This window comes from Acipenser ruthenus, chromosome 8 (genome assembly GCF_902713425.1).
Source record: "Acipenser ruthenus chromosome 8, fAciRut3.2 maternal haplotype, whole genome shotgun sequence".
Taxonomy (NCBI): domain Eukaryota; kingdom Metazoa; phylum Chordata; class Actinopteri; order Acipenseriformes; family Acipenseridae; genus Acipenser; species Acipenser ruthenus.
In genome coordinates this window covers 24,277,881-24,295,666 of record NC_081196.1, presented here as the reverse complement: position 1 = coordinate 24,295,666, position 17,786 = coordinate 24,277,881, and the positions used below count along the sequence as shown (strand labels likewise).

The window sequence follows — 17,786 nt, the reverse complement described above, 5'->3', positions numbered from 1 at the left end:
TGCAGTGTTTAGCAGCGGTCAGTAAAAACAAAAGGACTCTTTCCTGAGATTTATTTATAAGTAGAGGTGATAATTCTCCCAACATAATTTGCTGAGGATCATTTCTTAAAAGTAATCCAAGGATATTTGATCTACAGTGTATTACCTTTGACCAGAATCCTTGTAATTTGCTGCATTCCCAAAGCATATGTATTAATGTTCCATGTTCACTGTCACATCTCCAGCAATTTGAGTTCAGTTTTAGATTTGATCTGTATAGTTTATATGGTGTATCATGGCAGCGGTTTATAATTTTGAATTGAATGGAGCGAAGCTTAGCATTGAAGGAGCACATTTTAACATTAGAATTGATATGACTCAAGCTCCCTGAGAGATTTCAACCTGCATATCTTTCTCCCATTTATTTTTTAATAGAATAATTTTTTTATGTTAGCGTGAAGCATTATACATTTGTAAAAACCTGAAACAAATTTCTGAGCTGACTTAATATTAAGAAGGTAAGATTCAGTTTGTGTTCATTTTGGTTCAATGAAGCTTGGATCCATACCTTTCAATTGTTTGAGAGCAAGCTTAAGTTTTCTAAAAATTCTCATATTTTCTTGAGTCAAACCCAAATTATTTTTAAAACATTCTATAATTCTAAATTGTCCTTTACAAAATAAATCGCCATAACAATGAATTCCTGCTTTAGGCCATGGCTCTTCATAGAGCATTTTCTTATTATACAGTAATGTGTGGTTATACCATAAATCTGAATAGTAATAGAATGGTTTTGAGTCATTTAACATACATGTTAAGATGGAGAAAATATGATGTCCACATTTAAATATATACATATGTTTAAGAGGAGGTGAAGGGCCATGAAATAAAATTGTCCTGAGAAACAAGAGCAACCACATTTTGCAAGATAGAAAGCCATAAAGAATCTTAATGATATGCCAATAATAATTTTACCCCCCCCCCCCCCCCCCATTATTGTGTCAAAGCATTAAAGCTGATTATTTCAAACAAGCTTTCTTCCCATTCCATATAAAATTCGAATACAACTTAGAAATATCCTTAAAAAAGGAGCCAGGTAGAATTAGGTAACATGGACATTGTATCATTTTGATTACTTCAATCTTGCCCCAAAAAGATATTGGAAGTATTTTCCAGTCATCCCATTTTAATTTTATTTTCTCTAAAAGTGGTTTAAAATTGAAATCACACATTGTTTTATAATTTAGGTTAATTGTCAAGCCCAGGCATTTAATATCTTTCTGTGGCCATTGAAACAGATAATCCCTAAAAGAGATGGAAAACAGTCTTTTGAGACTGGTAATGTTTCAGGTTTGGACCAGTTAACCATGTAACCAGATATGTAGCCAAAATCTTCAATGGCTTTCATAAGGCTAGGAAGGGAATTTTTTAAATATGTTTAGGGTAACTAATAAATCATCTGCATATAGTAGAACCTTTGAAGTATTTTCTTTAATTGTTAAACCTTTTATAGTTGTCATTCTGTATACAGTATATGCTGCCAGACTTTCTATTACTAAATTAAATAATAATGGTGAAAGTGGACATCCCTGACGCATTCCACGTGCAATATTAACCCTTTGTGGTCCATTTATTCAGCATGTCTCGGGCGCGTCAGGTCCAATTTATTTTCACACACGCAGTTTATTTTAGACAAGCTATTTAAAAGTATTTTTTTTCACAGCAAAGGCACTGCATATCAACAGGACACTCAGTACTGCATCTCCAGCCCCGCCCCACCCCTTGTTCGTTGTATTTTTCACATACCTCTTCATAGTCGTGCATACTGATAACTCATTTTATCACCAAGCTCCTCAATAATGCAATCCAAGTCATTATTTTATTACTGTAACATCTCAAAAAGCTCTGCAAATGTCCGTGATATTCTTTGAGCGCTGGATGCGGAAGCAGCTATCTTGTTTGTTTACAGTGGCTCTCAAAAGTATTCACCCCCCCTTGGACTTTTCCACATTTTATTGTGTTACAACATGGAATCAAAATGGATTTAATTAGGAGTTTTTGCCACTGATCAACACAAAAAAAGTCCATAATGTCAAAGTGAAAAATAAAATCTACAAATTGTTCTAAATTAATTACAAATACAAAACAGGAAATAATTGATTGCATAAGTATTCACCCCCTTGAGTCAATATTTGGTGGAGGCACCTTTGGCAGTAATTACAGCCATGAGTCTATTTGGATAAGTCTCTACCAGCTTTGCACATCTGGACACTGCAATTTTTGCCCATTCTGCTTTGCAAAATTGCTCAAGCGCCATCAAGTTGGATGGGGACCTTTGGTGAACAGCAATTTTCAACTCTTTCCACATACTCTCCATTTCTTAATAATGGACTTTACTATGCTCCGGGGGATATTCAATACCTTGGAAATGTTCTTATATCCTACCCCTGATTGGTGCTTTTGAAGAACCTTATTCCAGATTTGCTTTGAATGTTCCTTCGTCTTCACAATGTAGTTTTTGTTAGAAAATGTACTAACTAACTGTGGGACCTCCCAGAGACAGGTGTACTTAACCTGAAATCATGTGAAACACCTTAAGTGCACACAGGTGGAATCCATTCAACTAATTATGTGACTTCTAAAGACAATTGGTTGCACCAGAGCTTATTTAGGTGTGTCATAGCAAAGGGGGTGAATACTTATGCAATCATTTATTTTCTGTTTTATATTTGTAATTTAGAACAATTTGTACATTTTATTTTTCACTTTGACATTATGGACTTTTTTGTGTTGATCAGTGGCAAAAACTCCTAATTAAATCCATTTTGATTCCATGTTGTAACACAATAAAATGTGGAAAACTCCAAGGAGGGTGAATACTTTTGAGAGCCACTGTATGGCCGTGTTATCTCTGTGGTGCCAGGGCTATGTGTATTGCTCAGATCCGCCCTTTTTCTTTCCGGCTTCTCTCGGCTCCTATCGGTCTCACTGGGCCATTGAATAATTTTCTCTGCTTTTTCCGGAGAAAAAAACGACTAGAGACCTGTGCTTTACGTCTTTTTGATGATGTCGGACAAGGTCCGACATAGGACTGCAAAGGGTTAAAGGGCTTTGATAAAACAGTACCGGTGTATACAGAAGCTAGTGGACTTTTGTATAATGTGGAAATACAATTTATAAAGTTGCTTTTAAAACCCATACGATATAACACTGCTTCCACCCTATCGAAGGCTTTATCCGCATCCACAGATATTACTAAATCTTCTTGCCCTTGATCTTTGAGAGCCTCTAAAACAGTTAAGAGTTGTAAAACATTATCTGACGAAAATCTTTCATGAAGCCCTTTTGGCCTGGATTAATAATCCCTTCCACTGCACTGGACAAACGATCAGCTATAATGCAGGCTAATATTTTACAGTCGGTTTGGATTAGCGCTATTGGACGATAATTAGAGCAGGATAGGGGGTCCTTTTCTTCCATATGAATTAAAGTAATAGGAGATAAGTTCATAGATTGTGGTAATTGTTGGTTAGCAAACAAATATTGAAAAACATTAACTAAATTGGGAGCCAACAATTCCTTGTTAAGTTTGTAAAATTCTGCTGATATCCCATTTGCTCCAGGAGTTTTATTGCATGGGAGTTTATCAGTAGCCCTCAACACTTGCAAAGAAATTGGGATTTCAAAATGTTTAGCTTGGTCCTCTGTTAATTTTTTTAATTGAGCTCTATTCAAAAATGAATCAACACTTATTTTATCATTAATGTTATTTGAAGGTAGAGTTTCTTGTAAAATAACTTAAATTTAATTTCTTCAGGATTAGTAATTACTTGGTCATCTCGATTTTTAATAGCTGTTATGAATCTAGACTCACTAAGTAAGTTTATTGAGTGAATTTGCCAGAACTCTCCCAGATTTGTCGCCGGCCTTGCTCATAATATAGCCTTTTTATTCTATTAATGTGGAATACTGCTTTTTCTGTGAGTAAGTTGTTTAGTTGAAATTTAAGTCGAATAAGTAAAGCATAATTTGCTGGTGATGGATCTAAAATAAATTTAGCCTCAGTTTCTTATTTCCCTCTGATACAAGCTTTAAAGGCATCCCATACAACACTTGGTTTTGTTTCACCATTACTATTAATCTCAAACTATTATTTAATAGCTGGCTGAATGTAGTCTGTCTCTAATTAATGAGTTATTAAACCTCCATGTTCTTATTTTATTAATAGACATATCAGAATCCAGTAAGAGTGTGACAGGGGCGTGGTCAGACACTTGAACAGCATGAATAGATGTATCGAGTGCATTTGCAACAATACATTTTGAAATAAATATATAATCAGTCCTGGAAAGAGTCGTATGTGCAGTGGAGAAAAAATTGTCTTTCTGTGGGGTTTAATAATCTCCACAAGTCCACTAAGCCACATTCAGTAATGACATTATTTAAAGCTGATGATATTCCCTTAAATCCACATATATCTTACATGTACGGTCAACAATGTCATCCATGGTAGCATTTTAACCTGGACAATATTTTATGTCATTTAATAGGGTGATTTAAATCCCTTTACATTCCATGATACCACTTTTTGTCTGTGTTGATTCCTGTTAGGTAACATCTTCAAAGAGCATTCGAATATTACATAAACATACATTCGTAAAAGTGTAAAACAAAGTACTGTAATGAACCTGCTTGTTCACGGCAACTGGATTAATTATACGATAGCGTGCCGCTGCCACCACCTTTGTCTAACCAGGGGGTCCAGTCGTTATTGATATATTTTTTGAATAAAGGAGGAGAGTGTGTGAAGTCACGTCACAAAGACACCAGGAACAGCAACTCAGGGCAAATGGTTTATTAATACACAATTAATTAAAACAGGGCAGTTAGCAATCGTAGAACCATACCAATAAAATAAACTAATTAAGTTAAGTTAATAATTGTCTTTGCAATGGGTAAGAGAAGGGGCAGACACACCCACTACAGATCTTTGCAGGGTAAGTAACTCAATAAACAATAAATGATTAGTGAACTTAAATCTCAATGCAATCTTAAATCATAGGAAGTAACAAACACAAACAAGTAGTCAAATCAAATAACTGCTAATAGCAAACAAAATAAACAATATCTATATATCACAGCAAACTCAAACATACAGAAATAAACCCCACCAAAGGTTAGATCCACACATGATTTAAATACAGTTTATCAATTTAGAGTTTAAGTGCGGTTTAGACCGATAAAACACCCAGATTATAAGGTAGAAAATACAATACGATAGTATAACAGTTTAAAAGAACACTTCCCTGATTTCAGAGTCAAAGTCAGTCCCCTTACAGACAAATAGAATCCCGGTGCTCACTCAGAGCAGTCCATCCCCGGTCCAGGCACCCCGTGTTAAGCACTGGTTCTCTTTTTAAAGTCTGGGCAGTCAAATTGCAATTGCCGGCACCTGCCGACAGACTGTATTGCGCTAATTAAACTGGTGTGTCTATTAACAGTTCTTTTTTTTCCCCACACGTCAGCCAACCGCTTTTTTTCACACTGCGGACTCACCATGCAGCCACCCAAGAGCTACAGCATCGGAGGACAACACAGCTCTCGGGCAGCTTACAGGCAAGCCCGCAGGCGCCCGGCCAGACTACAGGGGTCGCTGGTGCGCTGTGAGCCGAGGACACCCTGGCAGACCTAACCCTCCCTCCCCCCGTACGGTGCTCGGCCAATTGAGCGCCGCCCCCTGGAAGTTCCCGTCCTTGGTCCAGACTATAGAGCGCATCCTGCACTCTACGTGGAGCACCTTTACTTGAATGGCCACTCAGGAGCCCTTATATTCACAGTTCTAACGGAGCGATCAACGAGGTCCATTACAGTACTAACAGCTCTGCTAAGAACTAATGAGAATAAAAAAAAAAAAAATCCATTGAGGGTGTTAACCAACCCCTAAACACCCAGTGATAACAACTCATAAAACACTGCGAGTATTTCAGTCAGAAAAAAATGAAAAGCTCCCGCTCAGGAAAATAAATAATATAATATAACTAAATACAGTATTTTGCGGTAAAACATTCAGAGCGAAAGAGTGAGCTCAGTTAAAATGTTAAGCTTGCAATAATGTACATAAATGCCTGTAGCTATAAATTCATAAGTACAGACAAAGACATAGACGTTCATAGACACAAATAATACGTACACATGCACATACGACACATTGATACATATATACACACATAGCTACATATTACTGTATGCATACAAATACATACGTGCATATTTTTCTATTCATACGGTCAAGTCAAGTGTAAAGTCCCTGAGCATTGTACAGAAATTCATTTTGTTATTGTGCTTCTTTTCCCATCTCATTTGTGATAGTACATGTCAATATCTATCAATAATACTAGTATACCTTGTGATAGTGGGGGAGTGAACTGTCCTGTCTCGAATGATCCATTTTCTCTGTTTGCACAGCAAAATATGGAAACTTGCTTTTCATGGAGGCTGACATTTCCTCCACAGAGCGAAAAAAATATGTTAAGTTTTCAAAACTTAGCTTGAAGGATGCTGGATACACAATTCCATACCGTATATTCTTACCACGTAGGCATCTTCAAATCGAATCATATCCTTTCCTCTTTTCCTGTAACACTGGTGAGAAGTCTGGATAGATGCTGATGCAGTGCCCTTGATACTGCAGTTGATTAGCCGCGTCTCGAAAGTTCCATCACTAGCTGTTTATCCTGGTACCTCAGAAACATAAATAATAAGATAATAATGAGAATAATAAGATAATAATGAGAATAATAAGAGCGTGGGTCTCTCTCCTAGAGCAGGCCTTGGTTTCAGTGTATGATGTGCATATTCAACTATGGTGTTTCTTTACTATAATTGTTTTCTCTCAGAAAATGTACTTTTCTTTGCACTTACTGTATGTCCTTAGAAACTGTTAATCTGTAATGATACTATGATAGATATTGACACACACACACACACTCAGACTATAAATTAGATTCAAGTTTAAAAACAAATAAACGCAAAAAAAAAAAGGAAATGAATGTGTTCTCTGCAATAATAACACAGATCCACAGAATGAATAGATGCCGATATTCTAAATGGCATACTTTGCATTTTTAACAATTTGTCAGTAATCTGGGCTCTGATCTAGGTTACATGATTCTGAACATGTAGACACATGCATTGAAATGTGCTTCTATAAATGTGGATTAATCAAGGGAAAATAATTATAATAAATAAATACAGTACACGTTAGTACAGTGAACATTTTGGACTGTTTTTAATGCAAAAGCTTCTCAAGTCAGCTGTACTTGTTACAGTGATTGTCATTCTTTTCTGAAGACTAACAACTGGTTGTAAGGACCTAGATTAGCACTAATCTTAGATTTACTTACAGTACCTCACGTTCAAGATTAGTGCTAATCAGGGCCTGTGAAACCAGTTTGTTTTGAACTAATGAAAGGATATATTGAAGTGCCTACTGGGGTTTACAAAGGCAGAACAAAATCACTGTAACATTGTGACCGAGCAGCTGTTGAGTGGCGTGTGACTAGTGATGTCACGGACCAGGAAGTAACAGTAAACAAAAGGCAATGGATGGAATGGTGGAACGTTTTATTAAATAATAAAACAAAACAAAACGTTTAAACCAACAACAAAACAACAAACAAAAAGGCGCGTTGGCCAAACAAATAAACAAATAAGTATCGTGCTCGTGTAAACCAGCAGTTATTTTTAAGTTCAGTTTTCGCTCTCTCCTCGCTCTCTCGTACACTCCTCTGTACACGCTCCCGGAGGGTAGAGAGCTGCAGGTACAGTGACCATCTCCCAATTAGCAACAATTAATCAATGAATTAACTCGGGAGATGGTCACCGTCTGCACGAGTTTAATAAGGATGCGTGTCTGTCAACTAGCTAAATAAATCACTAGCTGATCAGTCACGCATCCTCATGGGGTTTTTAAAAATACAAAAACAAAAACAAATATGCAGTGCTTTTATCCGCGCTGCAAACAAAAATACAAATAATAATATATATATATATATATATATATATATATATATATATATATATATATATATATATATAGGGGCGGGACAGTCTGCCACAAACATGCTAATCAGGGTCTGTGAAACCAGCCATGAAGTACTAAACATGTAAAGGCATTAGGACAAATGCAGTTCTCCTGCTTAGAGGTCACCAGAGTCCACTTGAAAGAAGTACAGGCTTGAAAGAAGTACAATAGTAACTATTTATTAACCCTACTGGGGATGCATATCACTGTGTAGGAACAATTCAATAATTGATCATTTAATGTTTATCTGGGTTGATTAGTTCTCTTACTAACAATATTTAATTGACATTTTACAAAGATTGAGGATTTACTATGAACATACATAATACACAAATAATAAACAAATCAGAAAAGTCATAAAGTAAATCTCTTAGTCTCTAAGCACAAAGAACAATTCAAAAAGCTCTCACTACACTCATTCTGGCTAGTAGGCAATTGAAATAGGACACCGCCTGTCTCCTCACACACAAACAACAGCTTCAACAGCAAGCTGTTGTAATAGCTTGCTCACACACACACGCCCACATACAATCACAGCCTCAGACTGAAACGATGCAGACAATCCTAGAATATATCACATTAAGCTTATTAATGGTATCTAGATTAAGTATATGGCAAGTTTACTTTTAAAGAAATTCGTCATACAACAATATGAGATAGATTACTTAGTTACTTCATCAAGTTTCACTAAAAGTTATTTCACACGCAAAGTGTGCAAACTAAATAATTAACAGGTCAATTCTATGTGAATGGGCTACAATTAATTACTTTAGTTCCATGAAAGGAAAATGCAACTGGAATTATACTCAATGGTTCCTTGAAGCTTACACTTTTGGTCTGCTGGCTTGGAAACTCAATCTGTTGAAGTGTCCAGTACAAAAACTCTCCTCTCCGCAAAAAAGTCTTCAATCCTACATTGGATCAAACTCAACAACAAAGCTTTCAATTATAGAATCAACAAACAGCTGCAACAAAGTCTTCAGTCCTTGGTATAGGATCCACAACAGCGCCCGTCTGCTCTGTCCTCTTCATTGAATCTTTTAGCTAAGCAGGTAGCAGGGCACAGTTACTTTTGGATACTGTGGTTTTAGGTGTACAGCAGACCCAGACTGGTTTGTCTGATAACAGTCGCTGTAAGTTTTACGGCTGTCCTCCAGCCGGGCCTCAGTCTTGTTGCTTGTGGTAGGGACTCGCTTGCATCTTGCTTCCTCTAATTGGTTCCGTTTTCAGGCAGAGTCCCGGAGTTGCAGCTTTGCTTAGCAGAGTGACAGCACCTTGTTTAGCATTCGATGTGGAGCGCAAAATATTCAGTTTTGCTTGGAAATGTATAGTCTTTTTCACTCTGTTAAACAGCCACTTTCATGAGATAATTTGTGTATCTTGCCTTTTTTAAACTCACAGTCCTTTGATGTTTTAATGTCCTTTTCCACTGGGACATTGCTAGTTTATGTCTTTCCTGCATCAAAACAATTGTTGTTGCAAGTGTGAATTATCTATACATAATTCAACTGTCCACTCAGCCTAATCCAGTTCAGGCGCCGGTCCTCTAATCAGTAGGTCACATAGTTAGTATGTCTGCAAGCCAAAGGCCCCCTTCTCAAGACACAGCAGTTTCCCCTGTTTTTCAAAACACACAGTTTGATTAATGAATCCAGTTACATTTCTAATACATGTTCATGTATTATTATATTCAGGGAATATGTCCCACAACTGACAGGGACATAGTTAAGTTGACCGTATGTGTGTGTGTCACAATCTAGATTTTTACAAAAATCTAGAAAAGCGTTTATCCAATTATGATATTTTTGAGGGTTTCAGATTTTCAGGAAGTGCCTGTACTGTACCTCTTTCTTTATGCAAATTTCTACGTCAGAATTGTATTCTTGTATAGAGAGCTCCCCTTTATAAAGCACCCCTTTAGACCGCAGAACCAGTTATAATGCCATTCCACTAGCACTTTCATTCTTGTTATAAGGCTGAAGACACATAGCACAGCTTTGTATTTATGGATCCTGACTATCGTGTAATAAAGTGGGGGCACTCTATAGAGATTTTTGTGACTATTTAAAAATGCATCTTACTGCTGACTGTTAATACATGGAGATAAAACAGAGGAGTATAACTAGATATAGTTAATTCCTATAAAATAAAATATAATATGCTGATTACTGTATACCACATCACAAAATGCACTCATGCGTAATTACACTGATAGTTAGCAACTCGTATGTAATTGAACTGTTTCCTTCTCTAAGTACACTGACAGACAGCAGGCAAACCTCGACAGTAACTGCATTTTTCTCTTCACAAACATATGATTCTATTATCCCTGATGATGGGGACAGTGAGGTGCCTGCCCTTCTTTCTGTTAGTATATCACACTTTTTTGTGATACACCTTGGTCACGACTTTCCTCCCCATGAGTAATTGATATTATTTAGGATATACAGTACAGAGGAGTCAGACACACACATTTTCACATGAACATATGGTGGATGTAGGATTCATGTTTGAGATGGAATGACACAAAGGAAAATCACAGTAATAATCAAGAAGTACCACATAAAGAATGCAACTGAAACACTTCTGGCAAAGTGGTTAATAGTGTGTAGGTGCAGGTAATCAATAAACAGACAGACAATTATAATCCAGGTGCAATGTTGTTTAATGGTTGTATTTTGTAATCCAAATGCCTGATAGCTAACAACAGTAAATAAGAACAATGTCAATGAGAAGCAATACAGTGGCGTGTATTGTTTATCTGTAAGCCGCGGGTTGGCCCCGAAATAATACAGTGGCTCTCAAAAGTATTCACCCCCCTTGGACTTTTCCACATTTTATTGTGTTACAACATGGAATCAAAATGGATTTAATTTTTGCCACTGATCAACACAAAAAGTCCATAATGTCAAAGTGAAAAATAAAATCTACAAATTGTTCTAAATTAATTACAAATATAAAACAGAAAATAATTGAAATGGGAAAAATTTCTCTTTCTCCATGTTTCTCTCCCTTCTCCCTTCAAAATATAATTTACTGTTGTTACTTCAATTTTTATTTCCCTTAATTTTCTGTTTAATGTTTCATTGCTGAATGTATGTATTGCATTTCCTGAAAATAACACTAACTCTGAACCTAACCTGTTCTTGTTCCCCACAATTACTACATAACCTATTCTCATGGCTCCCAATCCTTTATACATAATGATTTCATGCTATATGTCCTACCCTTAGTCTGTTAACATTAGTTTCTTCCTCCCTGTTTTTCTCTTTCCCCATGTTTGTATTTTCCTACTTTTGAGTGATTTTTATAATAAAATCTTCCCTTTCCACTGTTTTCCCATTGTTTTTGCCATACATCCATTGTGTTTGTTTTAGCCAAGTTTGTTCATTTAAAGTTGCTTTTTTTGCTTTAAAATCCACTGTTTAATTTCATAAGATACCCGAGTGACTTGGAATCCAGGCTATCAGAATATTTTACAATTTTTATAGCTAGTATGTAACTTGTGAATAATTTCATATATATTATCTATCCTATCTCCTGTTTCCGATTCTAATGTCTGTATCGAGCTTAGAGAATCTGTAAAAATCACAATATTCTTTTCTTAATATTCCGCTGTTTTGTCTATGGCCATAAGTATTGCAATCAACTCTGCAGTAAATACTGATAAATGATTTGATAATCTTCCCCTTATACATATTTCAAATTTGTGTATTAAGCACATCCTGTTTTCACCAGCTGCTCTCCTGCCTTCCTCTGTGTTATTTGAAACTGCCCAGGCCATCCACATTTAAATATAGGCCTATTATTTGCAGGATATGTACAAATTAATATATGGCAAAATCATCTACAGATAGCTTTACTTAGTTGAGCACAGCTGGTTTCAATAAAGACTTTCTGATTTAAATATGCTCTGATAATTTGGGATATTCAGTCCATTTAAAACAGTAGGTAATTATTATTATTATTATTATTATTATTATTATTATTATTATTATTATTATTATTATTATTAGTTGTATAAACCACTACTGAATAAGACCATTTTGCTACCTACTTTCCAAGCAGGTAGCGAACCCTCACTACTGCCTTAAAAAGTTAACTTATAGCCCTGCCTGTACTGTGATTTAATTTACAGTTAAAACATGCTTATAATAAATACAAATATAATAATATATATGGGTATTTACCATGGATAATCACTATTCAACCAGATAAATAAACTAAAATATCTGGTGTATAAAACTGAATTTAAAAAGTATTGTAACGCAATAATAAGGATTAGCCATATCACTTTCGATTCAATAAATAATAAGTAAATAATCCTAATTACAATGAGCGATAATTCTAATTAGCTCATTTGTAGAAAAAAACATGTGGAAAAAACACACAGAAACAAGTTATCTTGTTTTAATACAAAACTAATAACTAAGAGCACGTCAAAAAAATATAAATGAACAAAAATAAATTATGATTATAACAATATTATTAATAATAATAGATTACTTGGCTACCATTAATTTAATAAATAATACAAGACGTCATACAAGTATATTTCTACCCCAATTTACCAGAGATTTTAATCTAAATTGTGCGTAGAGATATACAAACAGACACAATTTCTTTGGAAAGTTTGTCCTTTTAACTTGCTATATGGATGTGTTTTTGCTTTCATTCTATTATATTCCAAAAATGTTTGTAAACCACTCTAAGCTGTTATTTAAATGTACTGTTTAAAATAATTGTTGTTATATTAAACATTTCACTAGGTAAGTTATGTAATTTAAGGTGGCCTCACTTCAAAATGGTATAATTAAACATTGGAAGTGTATTTTTTAAAATTATATTTACCAATATTTTCGGTTAAATACAAATATAATCAATTCAACATAATGCAGCACAACATGCAGTTTTAAAACGGAAAATGTAAGAATAAACTTCAACCAGAATGTCGTCTTTGGTCGAGCGATGAGCAATGATAAATACTCTCTCACCTTATATGACTGTCACATTTTATTTTTTACTGATAATAAAATTGGATGTCCTGTTACGCTTCTGAAACTAGTGTCATGTTGTTCTAATAAACAACAACATTTATGAAGCCATTTGGATGCATTCTCAGAGCTGTAGTTCAAAATTGGAGCGCGTGTCTAACAAACAGCATTGTAGAACCTAGAACTACAGATTTACTGATGTGCACTTAAAGTGGCTATGATATGGATTTTTTCATTAACCAAAATTACTAATTACAATATCTATGAGGCCTACATAAACCATAACTTGCTCCTTTTTATGTCAGGTATATTCTAAGACTTGGTTTGTTGGATAGACGATTAACGATTCATAGACATGACAGATTAACGATTCATAGACATGACAGACTATTCATATCAGCACTTTCCAGAAACAAATACAAATAATAATAAACTGACAGGGCTATATAAGTTACTTACTTATGGATAATATCCAAACGCCACACGCATGTTTGGCATTTTGCCTTATTTTTGCAGAGAAAATTGCAAATTTTAAAATAAAAAGCACAAGATTTCAATGCTTATGAGTGAATTACCGCCTTGGCCTTCCTTCATATGACGTCATATCCGCCTTTACCAGAACTGTGTAGTCCACTCTAGCGTGGAATTGAGCGAAAGGAGAGAGCGAGAGAGAAACAAAACTTAAACGAAACTTAAAAGTAAATATAGGATCAGTGAAGGTTACTGCCCAGCCTGACCTGTATTGTTTTGTATTTTGTGTTCGTGATTTTGTTTTGTTTAAACCTTTTATTTTCGCCTGTGAGCAAGTGTTTTGTGTTTAAACTTTTTATTTTATTTTTGTTGTATTTACAGACGTGCTCAAATTTGTTGGTACCCTTACAGCTCATTGAAATAATGCTTCATTCCTCCTGAAAAGTGATGACATTAAAAGCTAAGATAATAAATAATTGGATTATAGTGATATTTCAAACTAATTAGTTTCTTTAATTAGTATCACACATGTCTCCAATCTTGTAATCAGTCATTCAGCCTATTTAAATGGAGAAAAGTAGTCACTGTGCTGTTTGGCATCATTGTGTGCACCACACTGAACATGGACCAGAGAAAGCAAAGGAGAGAGTTGTCTGAGGAGATCAGAAAGAAAATAATAGACAAGCATGGTAAAGGTAAAGGCTACAAGACCATCTCCAAGCAGCTTGATGTTCCTGTGACAACAGTTGCAAATATTATTAAGAAGTTTAAGGTCCATGGAACTGTAGCCAACCTCCCTGGGCGCGGCCGCAAGAGGAAAATCGACCCCAGATTGAACAGAAGGATAGTGCGAATGGTAGAAAAAGAACCAAGGATAACTGCCAAAGAGATACAAGCTGAACTCCAAGGTGAAGGTACGTCAGTTTCTGATCGCACCATCTGTCGCTGTTTGAGCGAAAGTGGGCTCCATGGAAGAAGACCCAGGAGGACTCCACTTTTGAAAGAAAAACATAAAAAAGCCAGACTGGAACTTGCTAAAATGCATATTGACAAGCCACAATCCTTCTGGGAGTCAAAACTGGAGCTTTTTGGCAAGTCACATCAGCTCTATGTTCACAGACGAACAAATGAAGCTTTCAAAGAAAAGAACACCATACCTACAGTGAAACATGGAGGAGGCTCGGTTATGTTTTGGGGCTGCTTTGCTGTGCCTGGCACAGGGTGCCTTGAATCTGTGCAGGGCACAATGAAATCTCAAGACTATCAAGGCATTCTGGAGCGAAACGTACTGCCCAGTGTCAGAAAGCTCTGTCTCAGTCGCAGGTCATGGGTCCTCCAACAGGATAATGACCCAAAACACACAGCTAAAAGCACCCAAGAATGGATAAGAACAAAACATTGGACTATTCTGAAGTGGCCTTCTATGAGTCCTGATCTGAATCCTATCGAACATCTATGGAAAGAGCTGAAACTTGCAGTCTGGAGAAGGCACCCAACCTGAGACAGCTGGAGCAGTTTGCTCAGGAAGAGTGGGCCAAACTACCTGTTAACAGGTGCAGAAGTCTCATTGAGAGCTACAGAAAACGTTTGTTTGCAGTGATTGCCTCTAAAGGTTGTGCAACAAAATATTAGGTTAGCGGTCCCATCATTTTTGTCCATGCCATTTTCATTTGTTTTATTATTTACAATATTATGTTGAATAAAAAATCAAAAGCAAAGTCTGATTTCTATTAAATATGGAATAAACAATGGTGGATGCCAATTACTTTTGTCGGTTTCAAGTTATTTCAGAGAAAATTGTGCATTCTTCGTTTTTTGTGGAGGGGTACCAACAAATTTGAGCACGTCTGTAAATAAACGACGCGCAGCGTCTGTTTGAACTGCAGTACTACCTGGTATCAGTGTTTTTCCCTTCCTGCTTCTGACCTGACGTCACCGCACAGCCACCCTGTAACACGTGGTGTTCATCATGGGATCACCAGCACCTCCTGGACTCAGGTCAGAGTAGGGTACTACAGTTTTTTTCATTTTTTAAATTTTTTTCGTTTGTTTTTTATTACGTGTGGAGTGAGGTAGGAGAGTGAGGAAGGAGGATGGGAGGGAGAAGGAGGAAGAGCTGCAGACAGCAGCAGCTGCAACAAAAGCAACAGCAGGCACAGGAGGAGATCAGCTGGGAAGCCCTCCTCCACAGTATAAGCCAGACGTACTGTTGCTGCATCTGTGGGGAGTGGGGGCATTTCCCAGTTAATTGCCCCCTCCCACAAGTGTAGAATTACAGCTGCAGGAGAGGAGACAAGGGGAAGGAGTCGGTGCGCCCACAGCCCAAGAGGGAGGAGGCTGAGCATCCACAGCCCAAGATGGAGGAGTCGGTGCATCCACAGCCCAAAAGGGAGGAGGCCGAGCATCCACAGCCCAAGAGGGAGGAAGCCAAACGTCCACAGCCCAAGAGGGAGGAGCTGGTGCGTCCACAGCCCAAAAGGGGGGAGGCCGAACATCTACAGCCCACGTCTCCACCAGCAGAGGGAGAATACCTGCTGGTTCCACCTCCACCTCCGTGGGAGGACTGTGTGTCGCTCCCACCTCCGCCAGCAGAGGGAGAGTTCCTGCTGGTTCCGCCTCCACCTCCGTGGGAGGACTGTGTGTGACTCCCACCTCCGCCAGTAGAGGGAGAGTTCCTGCTGGTTCCGCCTCCACCTCCGTAGGAGGACTGTGTGTCACTCCCACCTCCACCAGCAGAGGGAGAGTACCTGCTGGTTCCGTCTCCTTCGCTGCCACCAGCAGAGGGAGCATGCCTGCTGGTTCCCCCGCTGCAGCCAGAAGGGGAGGAGCCCCTGCCGCCTTCGCAGCCAGAAGGGGAGGAGCCCCTGCCACCTTCGCCAGGAGCAGAGCAGCAGTAGCTGCCTCTGCCTCCACCACCACCCGAGGGAGAGGAGCAGGAGCTGCCTCTCCCTTCAAGACAGGACGGGCCTGGACAAGATGCTGGCATAGGCTGCTAAGCAGAGCAAGGGGGAAAACTGCCGGGTTGCAGCGGCTGAGAAGAGGGCCAACCCCAGCACTACAGCTGGTCCTGGCTCCCCTCCTGCAATCGCCTCCCGACGGTTCGCTGCCGCCGTCACCTCCAGAGGGACCACCGCTGCCCTGTCGTGCATCGCCTGGGGATGCCATTTCACCATCGCCCGGGGATGCCTGCCTCGCACTGCCCTGGGGATGCCTGCCTCTCACCGCCCGGGGATGCCTGCCTTGCTCCGCCCAGGGATGCCTGCTGTTGTGCTGTTGCTTGCGCTCACTCTTTAGCGATCTGCACTAAAAAAAATCAGTAACTCGGTAATCCACTTTAAAGCCCAGTGACCGATTAGATAATGACACAATGGCAGGGTGCAAAGGAAACCATTTTTCAGTGATGCCGGCGATGTCGCAGCCCTACAAAAGTTTTATGAAACCCATTTTTTTATTTGCGAAGTGCTTACGGTTGTGAATCGGTGGCTTCATGAAACTCTCCACGCTTTCACAACATTGCAAGTCAATGAAACATGCTAATTTGTGGGCAATTCAGACGAACCCCTGCAAAGTTCCTCAGAGGAGGCAAGGCTCCATTATAAACTCCTATCTGCTATTAACTATAGTACTAGCAGTAGCAGATCACATGATCTGAGTACGGGTTTTAATTGGAGGGGACCAGAGTTTTTTTCATTAGAGAAGACAAGCCTGTGTTACAAACTCCTATCTGCTAAAACCACGCACAGTACAGTACTAGCGATGGCAGATGACGTAGTCTGATCCCTGGTTTTAACTGGAGGAGCAACTCAAAGTGTCCAGTCCCCTGCTTAAGCACTGCTTTACTATGTATGCATGATTATGAGTGAAGTTGAAGGAGATTTTAACCAGAAAAAAAAGTAATTCATTATAAAGGTAGGAAAATTAAAAAACATCTGGGCCGGTAGACAAAAAATAAACGACGTCACTGCTCGATAGCGTGGAAAATCCCCTGACTGTTTAGTCCCATTAAACCAAACTTAATCAAAGTCAGCGTTGTTGACATGCATGGATTATGGCATTTCTGCTGATTGGAAGCACCTTTCAGCGTGTACCAGATAAACTACTATTCCCAGAAGACACTGTGGTCCCGTATGCCCATATTTTCCCCAGTGCAGGCAAACTCGTTCACTCTCTTTTCGCCTGTACGGTCAGCATATCATTATTTTGTTGGTCATGTATTTAAGTTTAGCAAATTAAGTATTTTGTCTTCCTTTATCCTGCCT

At 38.1% G+C, this 17,786-nt stretch overlaps 1 protein-coding gene across 3 annotated transcripts in view; it reads left to right on the top strand.

Moving 5' to 3' along the window:
• LOC117406627 (tripartite motif-containing protein 3-like) overlaps positions 1 to 17,786 on the top strand; it is a 77,078-nt gene that overhangs the window by 32,235 nt on the left and 27,057 nt on the right. The window lies entirely within an intron of this gene.